This window comes from Molothrus aeneus, chromosome 1 (assembly GCF_037042795.1).
Source record: "Molothrus aeneus isolate 106 chromosome 1, BPBGC_Maene_1.0, whole genome shotgun sequence".
Lineage (NCBI taxonomy): Eukaryota > Metazoa > Chordata > Aves > Passeriformes > Icteridae > Molothrus > Molothrus aeneus.
The window spans coordinates 84,379,130-84,396,033 of record NC_089646.1 but is presented as its reverse complement, the minus strand read 5'-3'; positions in this window follow the sequence as shown (position 1 = coordinate 84,396,033).

The following is a 16,904-nucleotide window of genomic DNA, read 5'->3' as shown; positions in this document are numbered from 1 at the left end:
TCAACAGAATTCTTTAGCCAAACTAATCCTGAAGTCACAGGCTTACTACTTCCAATACCTTTTTAAGACCTCCATCTGAAATTTTCTGTCAATTCTATGCAGCTTTTTTCAGTTTGGACCAGACCCTGATTTAATCTCTGTTCCAAAGGCAACAAGAAATCTCCAGTTTGCCTGCACTAGAAAGAGTGTAGTCAGCAGTTTGAGGTGATCCTCCCTCTTTACTTGGCCCTAGTGAAGCCACATCTGGAGGGCTGTGTCCAGTTCTGGGCTCCTCAGCACAAGAAAGACAAGGAACTACTGGAGAGGGTCCAGTGGTGGCCACAAAGGTGATTTGAGGTCTGAAGCATCTCTTTTAGGAGAAGAGACTGAAGGACCTGGGTCTGTATAAAGAAGACTGAGAAGGGATCTCATCAGCACATGTAAATATCTCAAAAGCAGATAGGCAAGAGGATGGTGACAGACTCTTCTCTGTGATTCCACTGGACAAGGAGCAGTGGCCATAAACTAAAGGACAAGATGCTCCATCTCAGTGTGAGGAAGAACTTTGCCACATTGAGGGTGGCAGAGCTCTGGAACAGACTGCCCAGGGAGGTTGTGGAATCTCCCTCTCTGGAAACATTCCAAACCCATCTGGACATGTTCTTGTGTCACCTGCCCTGGGTGACACTGCCTTGGCAGAGGAATTGGACTGGATGATTAGAGGTCCCTTCTAATCCTTCAATCCTCATTACAGAAAGAATCTAGACCTTAGAATCTTTCTAAGGCATCCTTTTTATTTTTTTCCATAATAAATTATAGACACATAAATATAGTTATACTGAAATCCTTCTGTGATTATAATTTGAGCCTAGACTTAGGGTTTTGCCCACAGTTTTGTTCAAATATATTTTTTTCTAACTTCTTTCTTCTTCTTTGTTCTGCCATTGAGGGAAAGAGATAAGGTTGTCTTAAACCTGTTTGGGCTACTGTCTGAATTGATTTCCTTCTTTTTTTCCTCTGGTTATTACAGATTTTTCAGGGTAGACTTATCTCTGAATTTTTTAGGTTGAATGTTTGAAGTATGAGATAACATCCTTACAATGTTTGTTTCTTTCTTAGCTTTCATTCAGTGACATGAGTTCACAGTTTCATTATTAAAGCTAAATGCTTTAGTTAGAAACTCCTGTTTTTAAAATTGTACAAAATCTCAAAACCGGGAAACAACAAGCAACCCAGATGAAAACAACAAGCAACTCAAGTGATAAGAAGATTTATAAAATCAACTGTAATTTCTATATTTTAAATGTCAGAAACAGCTCATCAGACCAGTACTAAGCACTCAGCACAGTTTGCTATTAAGGGATTTTGTCTCTTGCAGAAGTTTCCAATAAAGCACACTGAAATTGAACCTGGAGGAAGCAGGTCTTGATCAAAACTGTTGCTCTGTATTCTAGCTGTGTTGCACTTTCAGATGAACATAAAGCAGACAGTACATTCTTATGAACCCAAACCCTAACAGAGACAATTATTCTACTTCTTTTTTTTTCCCCAGTTGATTAGCAATAGGTTTATAGGGCAATGAAATGGATGCATTATATTGTTTGGAAAAATGTGGATATACATCCTTGATCCTATCTGGATACATCTGCACAATATTCTAAAGACAGAAAAAGGTCTCTTCTGAGGAATACAGTAAAGGTAAAGCCTTTCTCATGAATGCTTTGAAAATTGTGTGCCATCACAGCCATAAAATTAGCATGACAACCAATGATCTTTGCTCTGAATAATGCCAGAAAATGCCTTGTAGAATAACAAAGATGTAGTCAGTGGTTAACTCTCTCCTTACATTGCCTTTTTGACACTTCCATAAGGTACTTTTTAAAACTTAAGATGTACTTTGGCATGCAACTCTGAGACCAAGGCTGTGAGCCACAGAATCTGGAATTTTTGGATCAACCTGTGGAAACTCTCAGCAAGTTTCCACAATGTCTCACCCATATGTTCACTACAACTTAACACTTACTGTATTATGTTGCTAATCATTTTCATTTAACTGCATTTCATAAATGCCTTTGAAGTACCTTCATGCAACAATTTGTTGTCTACTGTTCTATATGCTCTATTAATTATTGTGTTGACAAGCTGTCTGCTCAGTTCAATGGATCATCTTCGGAGGAGAGACAAATTTAGGAACACATCAGCAAATATTTTAGACAGCCTTTAAGTACTAATTTTATTGTATCTAAATATTCCTGGGAAAGTGGATTACTTCTAATTTTTAGGTAAGATATACTTTCTTTAAAATGGCTGAGGGATTGATTTGTTTTGTTTTTGACTTGTCCATGGTCCATGAGAAAGGTGTGAAATGACAAATAAATACAAATTAAATCAAGATCTCTGCATAATTAGGTGTGGGATATGTAAAACTCAAAACCAAAGCAGCTTAAATGACCTAAGAGTAAAAGCACTTTAAATAAGCCAATATTTATTACTCCCCTTCTAACTGTTAGACGTGACAGAAAGATTATGCTGTTATATGAACAGGTTTCACACCTAGAAAGAATGAATGTCAACAATCAGCTATGTGATGACCCTTCAAAGTGGAAATGCAAACTTGGGTTAAACTAGGTTCAGATCCAGCAATTCCAATTCAATGAGTGTGATAACAGTAGACCCAGTTAAAGTGAGTTGCTGACTAATTTCTTCCTATTACTTATAATGGCTAAATAAAGCCACCACTAATAATTTAAATTACTTTCAATTAAATGCAAACACAAGGAAGTAATCAAGTTACTATTTTGATGGAAATAAAAGATTGTCACAGATGTCAAACTCTCTTAAAGGTAAGTATTATGGAGATACAAGATACTCCCCTGAAATAATTCCCAAAAGAAGAAAACAAATCCCAATTCTGAATTCCTGGTTTTTTAATACATAAGCCCCATAGAAAACTAAATATCATATATTTTAAAAGCATGTTTCATGCTTGCTGTACCTCATGGTATAAAATATATTAAGGCTTACTATTATGTTTCAGAAGATTATGGGTATGAGATAGGTTATCATTATTCCAAAAGTTACAGGACAGGAGAAGTTCAGGTCTCCATCTATATTACCATTGCTATCCTTAGCTTCCATGAATGGAAACCAAAATAAAAATACTTTGAGCAATTTATATGATTTTGAGCAACACAAAAGAAATTACTGCTGTCGATGACTTTACTGACAAACTTTGTTGACAAGTTTGTTGCATACATATCTAGCACACTCTAAAGGATACCAGCCGTGGTAAAAATTGTAAGGATTAATTAGGCAGACGGACATGCTAGCTGGGATGTTTTAATTTAAACATGCATTTATGTCATCAATGCAAACTTGTATTTCCAAGCACTCTGAATTTCATCCTTGCATTTTTGTTGGCAACAGCCTGACATTAAATTTATCTTATGCATATGAAGCCTAACTCTGATACTTTTCAGAGGACAAATATGACTAGTTCATGATTTCTGTAGTTACAAGTAATGACTATGGGAATGCTAAAGAGACCCTGAGGTTTCTTGTTCCCTAGATTCATTTGTAAATTCCATATGTAAAACTACAAAGTGGGAAATATATGGTACCCAGATGGAAGATGGAAAAATGCCAGTTAAGAAAAAGGAAAAGATTGACACCATTAGTATGTTCAAAAATGTAATGAGAGCCCAGGAATACTGCAGAATGTCTGTCCTTCACGGTATCCAAACATGACTGAGGAAGGCACTAAGCAACCTTCCCTGACTGAGGCTGTTTTGAACAGGAGCTTGGACTGGACACCTCTAAGAGTCTTTCCCAACCCCTGTATTCCTGTGGCTTTTTCCAATGTCAGCCTCCCTGCCTTGCCAAAATTAGAGCCACCCACATCTTGTGGAAGTTGGCCTTTGTTCCACCACTTGCTTCCTAGTGACTTTGTCACTTCACTTCCTTTGTCCAGCTCCTTGCTTCCTAGTGACTGGCTTATCTCTGACCCAAGCCACATCACCACAAATCTCATGGATGTGTTTTGTCCTGCTGATCACAAGGCAGTGGCTCTCTCCCTTTCTATTCTTTATCTGCCAAAGATTCACTCCTTTGTTATTTTATCTCTTGGTTAGAATTGGGTAATAAAGAATACTACTTAATGTGAATGCACAGCCTAACAGTTAGCCAAACTATTGTTTGGCTGTTGAGAAGGAAATGACCCACAGAATTTTTCAAAACAAGGCTGTTTGGTATAATACTTTGCAGGCTAAGTACTTATGTACTTGTGAAATCTAATCTTTAAGCAAGTATTAAAAAAATTAATTTTGCCTACTACGAACTCTCATAAGAAACTCAAATTCCTAGCAGCTTGAGACAAGGGGTAAACTAGCCTGAAGAAGTCCTAAAACTGGGTTTCCAGGTACAAGAATACCACGCAAAAACGAGAACTCTGATTCAGACGATTTTTTAAAGAGACTAAAGACTTCTGCTCTGCTAAAATTACCTGCACAAAATTGTTCTTTGTGTGGCATTATGTGCACAAATATTTTTTCTGAGCATTCCCAAACCACACACATTTATGCATTCCATTGTAAGATGAGCTTTGCCTTGTATGGGTGCTTATACCCAAAAACAAACACACCTGTAATTCTACTAGTGTCTCTAGGCAACATACAGCTGTAATAGAACGCAATTTGTCTAAAAAAAGAAAGATTTTCAACTATAATAGTCCCTATACCTGAAGGTAATTCTTTTAGACTTCAACAATTATATTCATTTCACTGAGTATGATGAAACTTTCTGATTCCACAGACAAAACCACTTCTTCTGAAAATAACATTTCCTAGTCTTGTACAGTTTGCACTTCATAAGAGTAAAAAAACAGTGTAGTCCAATTCCAGCTGAATCAGTGAACCAATTATGGCAGCACATTAGGAACTGACAAGTTCCTATAATAGCATTCCTACCAGACAAGAAATAGAGATAAAATCTAAATTAGTCACAGCCTTAGGCTTTCCCTTCACAACTAAAAGGCTACTAATGGGGAAACCAATAGAAAATTACCTGCTCCACCTCTTTATTTGGTTTTGGTTTTTCTCTTTTTCAAATAGACTATGTCCATTAAAGGTAAACAAAAAAAAAAAGGAAAGAAAGAAAAGAAAAACAGAAGTACTTGAGGCTGAACCAAATTTGCCTGACAAAGAAACACAGGGAAACTTTGTTACATATAGATGGAATAAAATAGTAATGTCTTTTTGAGATAAAATAAAAGGGATAAAACACATTGGATCTTGATGGTCAATAAGTAAATTATAGGCATGTACTAAACTGTCTCAGACCTGTAAAAACACTCAAGACATATATACTCCTCCTTTATATTTTTAAGAAAGTCCAGACATTATGTTCCATATCTATGGTAAAAAGAAAAGTAATTTTATTTTGCATATGAGTTTTTTAAATAGGTCTAAACAGTGATTCTAGACCTTGATGTATAGCAGACATTCTCCCAGACACAAATCTCCTGTACCAGATAGATCATTCTCACTGAAGTCAGTGAGGTTTCAGTAGTATTGATGCCTTGGGAGGCTACCTGGAGCAGAGACTGGACAGTTAAAGGAATAAAGTAGGTATTTATTAAAAGGCTTTCAAAGGATACACCTTGGGCAGTACAAGAGCCCGGCCGTGGCTTTACCCAAGACAGACCCAAGATGGACGCAAGATGGATGACCAGCCATGAGCTTTTGCACTTTTATAAGTCTTAGTCCATTTACATATTGGGGTTAATTATCCAATTACAGCTTCAGGTTATGAAGTCCCATCCTCCCAATTTGCTCTCCTCAATTTGCTGTTGTTTACACTTTTTGGGTCTGAAGCTCTAATGGTATCCTTGGTTCTCAGGCTGGAAAAGGATTGTTTTATCTAACTAAACTGTGAAGAGAACTTGCTAACACTTTATATGAAGTTCAGAGTCATACACTAAGGCAGTACAGAATCTGGAAAATGTGAAAGCTAAAACTTAAGGCATCAGTATGGAACAGCAATATCAGTGCTGCAGTGGGTTCCATTAATCTTGAAACAGCCTTCACTTGAGAGCTTTGCCATAAGATAAAACAGAGAGTGAAACTGTTTCCTTTCATTGGCGTTACCATGATGGAAGCCATTTTTTTTTCTCAGACTGCCCAGTAGACACCAAACGGAGGCAGCTATCACTTCAGCATCTTGTGGAGATCAACAAAGTTTTATCTCTCTTCCACTGTGCTTTTGCTTGGCTACATTGCTTTCCAACTGCCCTGGCTGGACTGGACAATATAATTCCCACTGTTCAAAGTCCCCTTGGCCCTGGGACCTTTCTTTCTGCTGGCACACTCAGTGCTTGACTAGAAGTTTTGAATCTACCTTCACTTGCTCATATAATATGTCCCCAGAAAACCTTCTTGCCTTGATTCTTTCATTCATAAAATTGGGATCATTAGGGGATTCCAGATATGCCATTCTTGGAAACATAGTCTGGATGACAACTGCTGTTAGGATAGAAGGCTAAACATACAGAGGGTGCATGACCAAAAAGCCAAAACTCTTTGAGAGATATTCAACACCGAACTGACCATGTTTGAGTGGAAGGCATCGAGATTTCAGAGCAAACAGAGAACTTCCAAGAGGCTTTTGACAAAATAAATCAGCATAAAGAGAGTTATAAATGAGGCATGAAAATCTGTAGCTGTGGGTAGATACACTGGAGTGGCAGTGACTGCAGACATGGTCTGACTGACCATTGCCAGCTGTCTCCTCATCCCACTGCAACCCTGGAAAGGGATACAAAGGAGCTGCAAGGATGCTGCGTCTGGCTTGGTGCAGGCAGCATGTGAGACCCTCACCCTGAGGTGCCTGGGGTTGCGGGGACTTTGTCACTGTTGTGTAGGTTGGCAGGCTCTAAGGAGCCTGCATGAGCAGCAGCTGGGCTGGAAAGATTTACAGGATCATAAGATTATATGGGGACACTATTCCTCCCTGAAAAGGGGAAAGAGGCCTGGAACACAAGCGTGCTGAATGTGGAGTAGAGGAAGGTAAAGTTTTTTGGGGATTAGTTCTATGTTAAGAAATTAATGATCTTAACAGTTTTAAATGTCTAGTATAATGATTTATTTGTTTCATTACTAATGTTGAATGCATAGTTCATTGAATGCTACTTAATTACCAGTTTTAAATTAACCTTTATCTTGCTTCAATCCTAATTTGAATCACACTAAAGCAATTATTCTGATTGTATGGGTGAAGCAGAAGTTATGAGACCAGTAAGAGGAAAAGTGTCCAGAGACTGGGACAATACAGAGAGTAGGTTACCTGTAATTCAAAACCTTACCCTCTGTTTTCCATGCTTGTAGATAATATCAGTCAGGAGTAAGAGAAGTAATTTAAATTTGCTTGTTCAATGCCACAATATGGTTGACAAATTCAAGATGCACTGACTCCACAGGTTTGGAAAGATCACTTCCAGACACTTATTTGTACACAGAATATTCCTTCACAAGGACAAAGACAAGGAAAGAAAAAAAGAAAAGTTTATTAACAAGGGTCAAGACATTTGTCTCTAGAGACTTCAGTGGACTACTCCTCCACCCCCTATAAGAAACTGTAAAAGAAAAGTTCCCAGGAACACCATGAACAACTTACAATAGGCAAATAAGGTGAGGTTATTTTGTTTGGACTATTTTGTTGTTTGTTGATGTTTTTTGTTCAGATTTTTTTTGTTGTTTCTTTTTGGGGTTTTTTGGGGTTTTTTTGTTTTTTTGGTTTTTTTTGGGGGGGTTGTTTGTTTGTTTGTTTTTTGTTGTTTGTTTGTTTGTTTGTTTGTTTGTTTGTTTTGGTTTTTTGGGGGTTTTTTTGGGAGCAAGAGGGAGGGCCTTCAACTTCTCCCCTGACCTCTCTGAATGAGCAAATGAAGTCTGGACGTCGAATGACAACATCCACCTTTAGAAGACTGGAGAATGTCAGGGGACCTCAAAGACACAGCTAAGAGAGTACCTATCAAGAAACTTGATCAACAAACTTCAGCAAGAAAATAGGGGATCAGAGACATTTATAGGGGATCCAGAAGACCAAACTTCTGGTTCATTAACCACTGTGACCCAGAATAAAAATACATATCAGCTGTGATCTAGATAGGATCAGAAACCAATATCTACATATGGGCACACAGGCATAAAATTTGCCACATATTTTTAATAACTTTAAGTAGTTATAAATAAATATAGTGTATTTTCCCATTCCTCCTATTTAAGCTTCATAATGCTAAACACACTGTTTGTCACTAAAATTATAGGCTACTGTGTCAGTTTCCCTCATCTGAATCTGTAGTGGCGATACACTTCATGCACATGATGTAACTACTGGGGATGATGCTGTGCTGGGCCAGGAGTTGGACTCGATGATCATTGAGGATCTCTTCCTACTCAGCTTATTCTGTGATTCTGTGGTTCTGTGATAGTCAAATTTTTCAGTGTTAGATTAGTCTTGTTAAAACCTGAGAGTTTGCAAACTCTTTGATAGGGCACACCTTAACTTACACTCTAATGTCCAGCAGTATCACCAAAATAAAATAGAATAGACTACAGCTCATAAAAAGGTAGGCTTTGAACTGGCCTGTAGACTATAAATTATCTACCCTTAACTTGTTTCTGTTGACTCCCTTTCAAATCACAATTTTCTTGGCAATAAGCAACTCACCACCCCCCTCAATGTACAAAACATTATCAGTTTTTTGAAGAATCACCAAGCAGCTCATTTAATGTTTCTTTCAAATAAATATGTGATTTGGTAACAGCTAACATATAAGAAACAAGACTGAAGTTTGATAACAACATGATGAAAGAGTAAATAGCCTGTGGGCACAGCAATAGAAAAATGATTTATATCTCAGCAATCCATGATGAAATAGGAAAGAAAAATGCATTGGAAGTCAGCATGTAACACTGTCTGGAATTGAAAAGAAACATGATAAAGTAATTTACACTGGAATACATTGACTAAGTCTCTCTGTATCAGGTCAAGCCATCTTATTATGAAATGGAGTACATCAAAATTAGAGCATTAGAAAATTTGATTGACCCAAATATCCTACTAAGCTATTTGCCTCCCACAGTCTTTTTCTCTCCACTAAATTTCTGAACATTTTACTTCATTGCTCCTGTCCCTCCACCTGCATAACCTATTTCCTCATTGATCAGTACTGCCTACACTCAGGATTTTGCAGCATCTGGCAGCCTCAAGATCAGACTTCTGAAAGTCACCTAAAAGGTCAGAGGCACAGCATCACTCCTCTGTATCCAGCTTCAATAGCTCATTTAGGAAAGGTCATTACTGTTATGAAATAGAATCATGCAATCTCAAACTTTAAAGCCATCAGAAGAAGAAAAGCACTGCAGTTTGAAATGAAAAAAAAACAAAACAAAAATACCCCAACAAACAAAGATGGAAGCTGCTGAAAGCATTTTTAAAGCATTTAAGTGGTACAGAAAAGGGAAAATCCACTTTCCTAGTTAGACGATGGATAGATAATGTGCAAAAAGGTGGATGTAAATGGACTTTGCAATAGAATCTGTAATTTTGCTAAATATAACATTCAGAGGTGAAAAAAAGACCAATGCAATTGCTATAAAGAACTTCTGAAGAGTATTTGCAAACTTTTGCCATCAACAAAGCAATTTTCTTTATTGGGACAGAAAAGGTTAGAAGTGGCAGATTTATTTCTTATACAAGGAACTAATAACCTAAGAGAAAGCTATGTGGAAATCTGTTGTTAGGCACAAGCTACAAGTGGCTGCTGTGAATATGTAAGTATCTCTATATTTAGGTTCATGAGCTACCTTAAAGCTTTAGTAAGACCAAGTAGTTTCTGAGGCAGTGAACTTGTTCCACTTTGTCTGACTTGTTGGATAAATATTCTGCTGGTTAAACAATGCTGAGATCCATGCCAGTTTCCTTGTAAGTAATAGCTAGTCCAGGCAAAAGGAAAAAATCAGAATTCAAGAATACTTTTATAACCAAATGTAAAAGGCGGGGAATAGATACTAAAAGGGTTAATTCCATTTTCACTGTGCCTATGAAACTTTTAGCATGGAAACAAGGCATGCAAAAGCTGCTTTCAGCAAGGACAGTTGGAAGATAAGAGGCAGACGTCTGGCTCAAGAATTCACTGATAGACAAAACAAAGGATTGAATCTTTGGGAGCTTGGGGTGGGATTTATGGTGATGGGTAACTTGAAAAATGCATATGGCTACTGTATAAAAGCAACACACTTGTAAAATCACATGTCCACATAAGACTGGCAGTATCCCCCATGGGACCTCAGACCTGAATAAATGAAAGCTCTTTAACACAGCTTTAGCTTTGGAGAGTCACATTCCAATATTTCGGACATTTGGTAACACTTTTGACATACAAGGACTTGGAACAGTGTCTTACTTATAGGAGAACTAGAAACAAGTTTATAACAAGGCCTAAATTTGTAACAACATTTAAAAATAATTTTCAGATAGTTTTTATTTATTTTACTTACTTCCTAAGCAAGATTAAGAAAACTGCCACCATAGTACTTTTGTTTGTTCAGAGATATATAGCATTAACCTTTAACACAGTGCATCTTTTAAAATCACTAAGGTTGAAGTTATCTGCCTCCAAACCCTGACTAAACAGCCAGGTACACTAGCTGTATTAGCTTTTTTTCTTATAAAAAGGACCTAGCAGAATATATTGGTCTATCTTTAAATGGCAAATGGCTTACTAGCAGTGAAATGGTCACCGTATAAAAGCACAGCAGAACTCAGCACCTGAATGCGAGTTATTTTCTACTTCACAGCTTTTTCAATATTCTCTAGCTTGCCCAGATGTTTGAAGTTTCTGATGGAATTGGGGCATTAATTTTGTGGTGAACCTTTTTGTATGATCTAATAGTTCATAGAGCTCTGGCAAGCACAGGTAGGTTACTTAGGTTACAAAAGAGAACTCTTCACACAGCTGTCATGCATCAGCAGGTCAGCAGTAAAAGGAGGACTGCCAATAAAGAAGTGGAAGAAACCTTGCTAAACTAAAAAAAATGGTGACACTAGTTGAATGCATATGATAATGTGTTTCTGCTTAGAAATGATAAAGAACATTTGCTTCTACTAAAGTTGGTCTGTATTCTAATCAATAAATTAGCCAAAAGTCATTATAAAATAAATTAATCTCTTCAAATATGGTCTACAAATCAAATATAAATTTCAATATAGAAATATGCTATTTATAAAGCATCTTAAAAATTTTAATATATCCAGTTTACTTTTGTAGATTATAGTGTATACAAAAGATTCTAGTATGGGATAATTAATTTTTGAACATAGTCTTAAAATTATTCTGAATTTATAAAGTATTTACTGGAATTAGTAGGAATTGGAGTGCTGACAAAGAGGAAGTTATATTTTTCATGCAGATGCAAACTTGGATCCTTATTGAGAGTACAATGCTAAAACCAGGCTGATCAATCTTTGTATAAAGTATTTTCTGAAGATATTGAGACATCTCCTTGATCCTTGAATTCTTCAAAGGGCAGTAATATACAGATAATTCAATCAAAATAAAGAAGAGGAAAATCATCTCAGATTTATACTGTGGTAGGAACATCTTGTAAATTGCTGCTTCTGTCCTACTTGTAGCAAGCACTTTGACGTCCTTCATTTAAGACAAAGGCAACAGATACAGAATTAGCCAATTAACCTTAAAACACAAAAATCTAGAAGGAAACAAGTTACAGTAAAGCTTAAATTTCAGAGATAACATTACTTGTGTATTCTTGAATGCATCTTTCAAATGCAAAAAGCTTTGGAGCAACCGTTGTTCCATGTTTCCTCGAAGTAAAGTATTTTTAGCTGCCTCTTGTACCTTGACAATGGATTTAACCTACCAAATTACTCAGGTGTTATGTTGTTACCTCAGCATTGCTTGCTTTTGATGAAAAACAACTTGGTGCACAGCTTGTACATTCCTAAAATACATCTTAACCTCCCTATGTGATAAAATCAGGGCCTGAAGGGTAAAATAGTCATTGTTCCCTTACACACAGAGGAAGTCATTTTAGTTCACAGCATCTTATTTTCAGTGGACAGGATGTAGAAGAATAATTTACTGATACCTTTACTTACATCTCTGGTTGAAGTATTTCACTCCCCAGAGCAGGGCATATAGTATTTCATAAAGCACAAATGATTTGATGTTTCAGAACACAGTTCTGTGGCTGCTCAAAACTATTTTGGGTACTTGCAATAAATAATTTTCCTATTCTATGACGACAGAATAAATGATGGCTTAGAATCAGTTTTGCACAGCATCCTGCTCCAGCTCAGCCAGAATACACTATTAGAATTGAAATTCCTTGTTTGTATGAGTGAGAAGGTAATAAATTGTTGAGATTAGGATAAAATTTTAAGGTCATGCATAGTAAATTAATTTCAATTTGAAAAAAATAGAGAAGTAGTCATATGACAATTTCTGACACATTGGAAATGGAATATAAATTTCCCAAACCAAAGTTACCGAAGAGTAAACAATGATAATAGTTTTGATATTGTTCCAAAATGCTTTTACAGTGGATATTTTGGGGGATCTTTCTCTCAGGCACATGTGTTATAAGTGTTGCATTTATATTATTTTTTTTTTCTCCCCAAATATTTTCTTAAATTTGAAAATTTTTTCTGCCGTCTGCCATGGAAAATTCACACACACCAATGGATGCTTTTCAAGCCCTATTAAATTTGAATCAGTCTACCAATTAGATTAGCCAAAATACCTTAATCTAAAACTAAATTCAATAGTTCACAAAAACCAAATTTCCATAAACACAAATCTCATCTAAGCTCTTGGTCGTACCAGTATATAGCTTTTAAGTGTTCTTCTCTTTTACTACTGTTTAAAAAAAGAGTGACAGAAACATTGATCTTCATTCCATATTTCACCGCTAGTTTAGTAATGGTATAGTTATTCAGGCATAACAAATTATCAGTGTTTATTAAGTTTGTACACTGTGCATAGTTCTTTTATTGAAACTACCCTGATGTGATTCTTTCACAAAATGTAATGTCTGGACATTGTCAGTAATTCCTCCTCAAATAACAATAATATACTAATATTAATTTTTCAGCTAAAGGAAAGCTGGTTTATACTTACCAGAATTAAGAAAATCTGCTGTAATTATAACTCTGCTGTTGTAGTTAAGTGGATGTAGAAAACCTACAGCACCTCCCAATGATTTCATTGACAGCACAATCCGTAGGTTTTTTCACATGGACTCAGAGGATTTCAAAACTGCTTGTGAACTTTTGATTGCAATAGCTAATGGTGGTGGGGTACACATAAGAATCTCTGTACTCACATGTGAATAGAAATGCTTGTGACACCTGACTGACAATATTTGTTCACTTTATTTTAACAAAAACACAAGATTTTATTCCTGTTCTAGCTCCCATCTTTTAGCATCTCTTAATATTTGAAGAATTTTTATTCACAGTGAACCTGCTGTACAGGATAATGAATCACCCTTGTTTAAGATTGCATTTCAAACCAGAGTGCCTTTTCTGGACACAGGAAAGGAAATTATTCTTCTGTTACAAGTATACAAGTACACCAAATTCTTTTAAGGCATTAAATATTATTCTTCCTACTTCCCTGCTATCTTTTCACTCTATTTAAAATTGGGATTTCAATAGTATTTTAGTCTTATAAGTATTTATTTTGTTTTGATGCAGTTTCTTATACATATTTCAGCCTGCTCTGTAATTTGAAAGATCTTTCTTCTGCTGCTCGGAAAATTAGAAGAATCTGTAAGAAAGACGAAGTGAGATCTGGGATATTCAAAGTATTGAAGACTTATGAAGTATTATTGTGTACTGGTTGATAGATCACTCCTCTAATTCTGAACTGCAATGACAACTACTCTCAGCTTGTGGCAAAGTAGAAAATAAGGACATTTGGAGCAGGCATGGAAAAAAGAAATAGGTCAGTTGCAGAAATTAAATGATCAGAGGAACAAAGAGAAAATATCTTTTCAATAGAATTTTAGGAAGGTGATTCTTTGTTGATGTTTGAAACAGTGTAGTGCTAAAAAGAGTCTTTGACACACATCAGCCAAATTAGACTGGGATATTTATGGTGCAGTAAATCTAACTACAAACAAGCATAATGAAACAGAAAGGGCAAGAGAACAGACAAGAAAAATTACTATAAAATTGAAGATTTTCAAATAAATCTTGCATCCATTTGTTACCACAATTAAAAAAAAAAAAAGATGTTTTTGGACCAATATATATTTTACTCCTTCTCTCCCTCTGATTTTTTAACCCACTTTTGACATGGTACTACTTTTTGAAAAGATTTTCACCAGATCTTCTTCAAATATTTCCAGTCTTGGAAATATTTGAATAGGATGTTTTGTATTTTCACCTTTCTGTGGGTTTTTTCTCATTCTCTTTTTCTGTTTTTCACCCAACTCATAGGCCACTATTCTCAATGTTTATAAAATTATACAATGTTATTTTATATCAAATATACAGAGCATATAAACATACTAGAAATATTTGACTCTTGGTTCAACTACACTATTAAGGCTCTGGGCTTTTGAACATAGTATTAAGAAAAGGCTATCTGCAGGAATAATTTTTTAATAGAATACTATTGGATCTATATACAAAAAATCATGGAAACGAGCAAATCTGGTTTTCTGACACTTCACTCACTAAATTGTGAGGAATAAATGCACCTTCTATAGAGAACCATTTTCAAATTCATAGTTCTGATCCTTATGCTCTTTTTTCATGTTTTGTTCTTCTCCTCAACCTCCTTTAGTGTATTTTATATTTCCTAGAAAACAATTACAAGAAATTAGAAAAACAATTGCTCATGGAAGGAATTATTTCTGTTGAAATTATGATATTATTTTTAATACTTGTTCACAGAAGCCAGGATCTCATTTAAAATTGATAGTATAATTGTCACTCATGAGATTATGTTAATGCAAATATTTCCTCCAGTGTTATGGTTAAGTTTGATTATCACACTTCTCTGAACTCTTCCAAACAATCAGCCAAAGTTATTCAGTGCATCATGTCCTATTCAATATATTTAGACTAGATGTTATTCTCTCCAATCTCTCTATTTTAAACTTTCTGCTCTAATGGCAGTCCCTGTTGAATGCTTAATTATGAACAAAAATTTGTATTCATGGTAATTTTATTTAAATTACTGATGCTGCAAAGTTTTATCCATCAGTTTCAAAATCAATTAATAATTTCAATATTAGAAGGAACATCACTGCAAGAGATGCCTGATGACTTTGGGGAGATTACAGCACTCAATACAATACATCTGCATGACTTTCCGTCTGAAGAGCTGCTCTGGATATTTGTAGCCGACAGAGCTTACAATTTCAGTGATTCAAGTGACCTTAGCTTCTGTGTCTCCAATACATTCTTAGTCTGCATTAAAGTATTTTGTGATAAATACTGCCTGTTAATACTGGAACACTATTCAATCATTAGTATTTTTGCTCAAATGTGTTACAAACATACAGAAAAATTATCTCAGATTCTAAGATCTAAGAAAAATTTAACAGACAACTGGGATCATTTTTTTGTTGATTTTTTTTCTTCCCAGAATACCAATATTAGTTTCTTGGAATGGGGTTTTGGTATGCAATTAATTACCATTTCAAAAGATCTTTTTGTTTGTTTGTTTAATTTAATACATCCAAGATAATTTTTCTCCACAACTCAATGTTTCTTTTCATAGGTAGGGTTGAACAGATGCATCTTAAGACTTCATTGAAGTACTCTTCAGTGTACTGAATTAGTATACAGTACATTTCTGGCATGCATATTCAAGTACATCAAATTATAAAATACTTTCTATAAATACATATATGGGTAATTTTAAAATCTGCTTCCCAGACAGTAAAACAATCATTTAAGTATGTGCAAAACCCAAATTCAGAAAAGAAATAAACATGGATGCAGTGAATTGGTTTCGGAACTGGAATGCATATTCATCAGCATATTTTACGATATTCAAACATCCTACCATTAATCTTCACATTGATGAGCTGTCAGTCTGTTTAGGATCTGTAATCATAAACCCACTTATTTACATAGATGGTATCTTATGCAGTGTAAGTCAGCTCCTGTATTTGTATATTTCCAACATTGCTTTTAAACTTCATTTAAAAGAAATACATTAAGAAATATAGTAAAATTAACAAAGCTCAAATTTTCTTTAAACTCATTTTTGTAAAATATTTTTGAATCAGGCCAGCTTAACTCTAACACTCCACCTCAAAAAAATCCACAAGTTTGTGGGTAGGCAACACTCCTTCTTAGACCTTCATGTCTCCAGTGAATGTACTACCTGGTTTGAACATCTTCAGTTGGAAGAAGCAACTAAAAAAGCCCCTCACACAAAGTGAAGGATGAGACAGACATATAGGCTTAATGGGTGCCATGGGTAAATTTTATTAGTGTTCCTTCCCTAACTTGTAAGATTATTGGTAAATTCAAGCCCAACAGAACTGTTCTGCATGAATACTTTCAATGGTAGGCATCTGGATTCCCATTATTAACAATTGCAGTGGCTTATTTATGACCCAAAAAATTCAGCAAATGCCAAGCAACAAATAAATAGCTTCACTGCATTTAGTATCCCTAAAATTTCAAAATTTATATACCCATTGGAAAATATACCAGGGAAAATCTCCAAAACAGCAATGCTCCAACCTTGCAGAAACAAGATTAGGTATTGAATTTTTGCATGCTGTTGATGAATGCCTAAACCCTCCTTTTCTAAGCTATATTCCTTCTAAGGAACAAACATGATAAAAAATGAAAGTGTCTCATAAGTTTAATTACTTAGC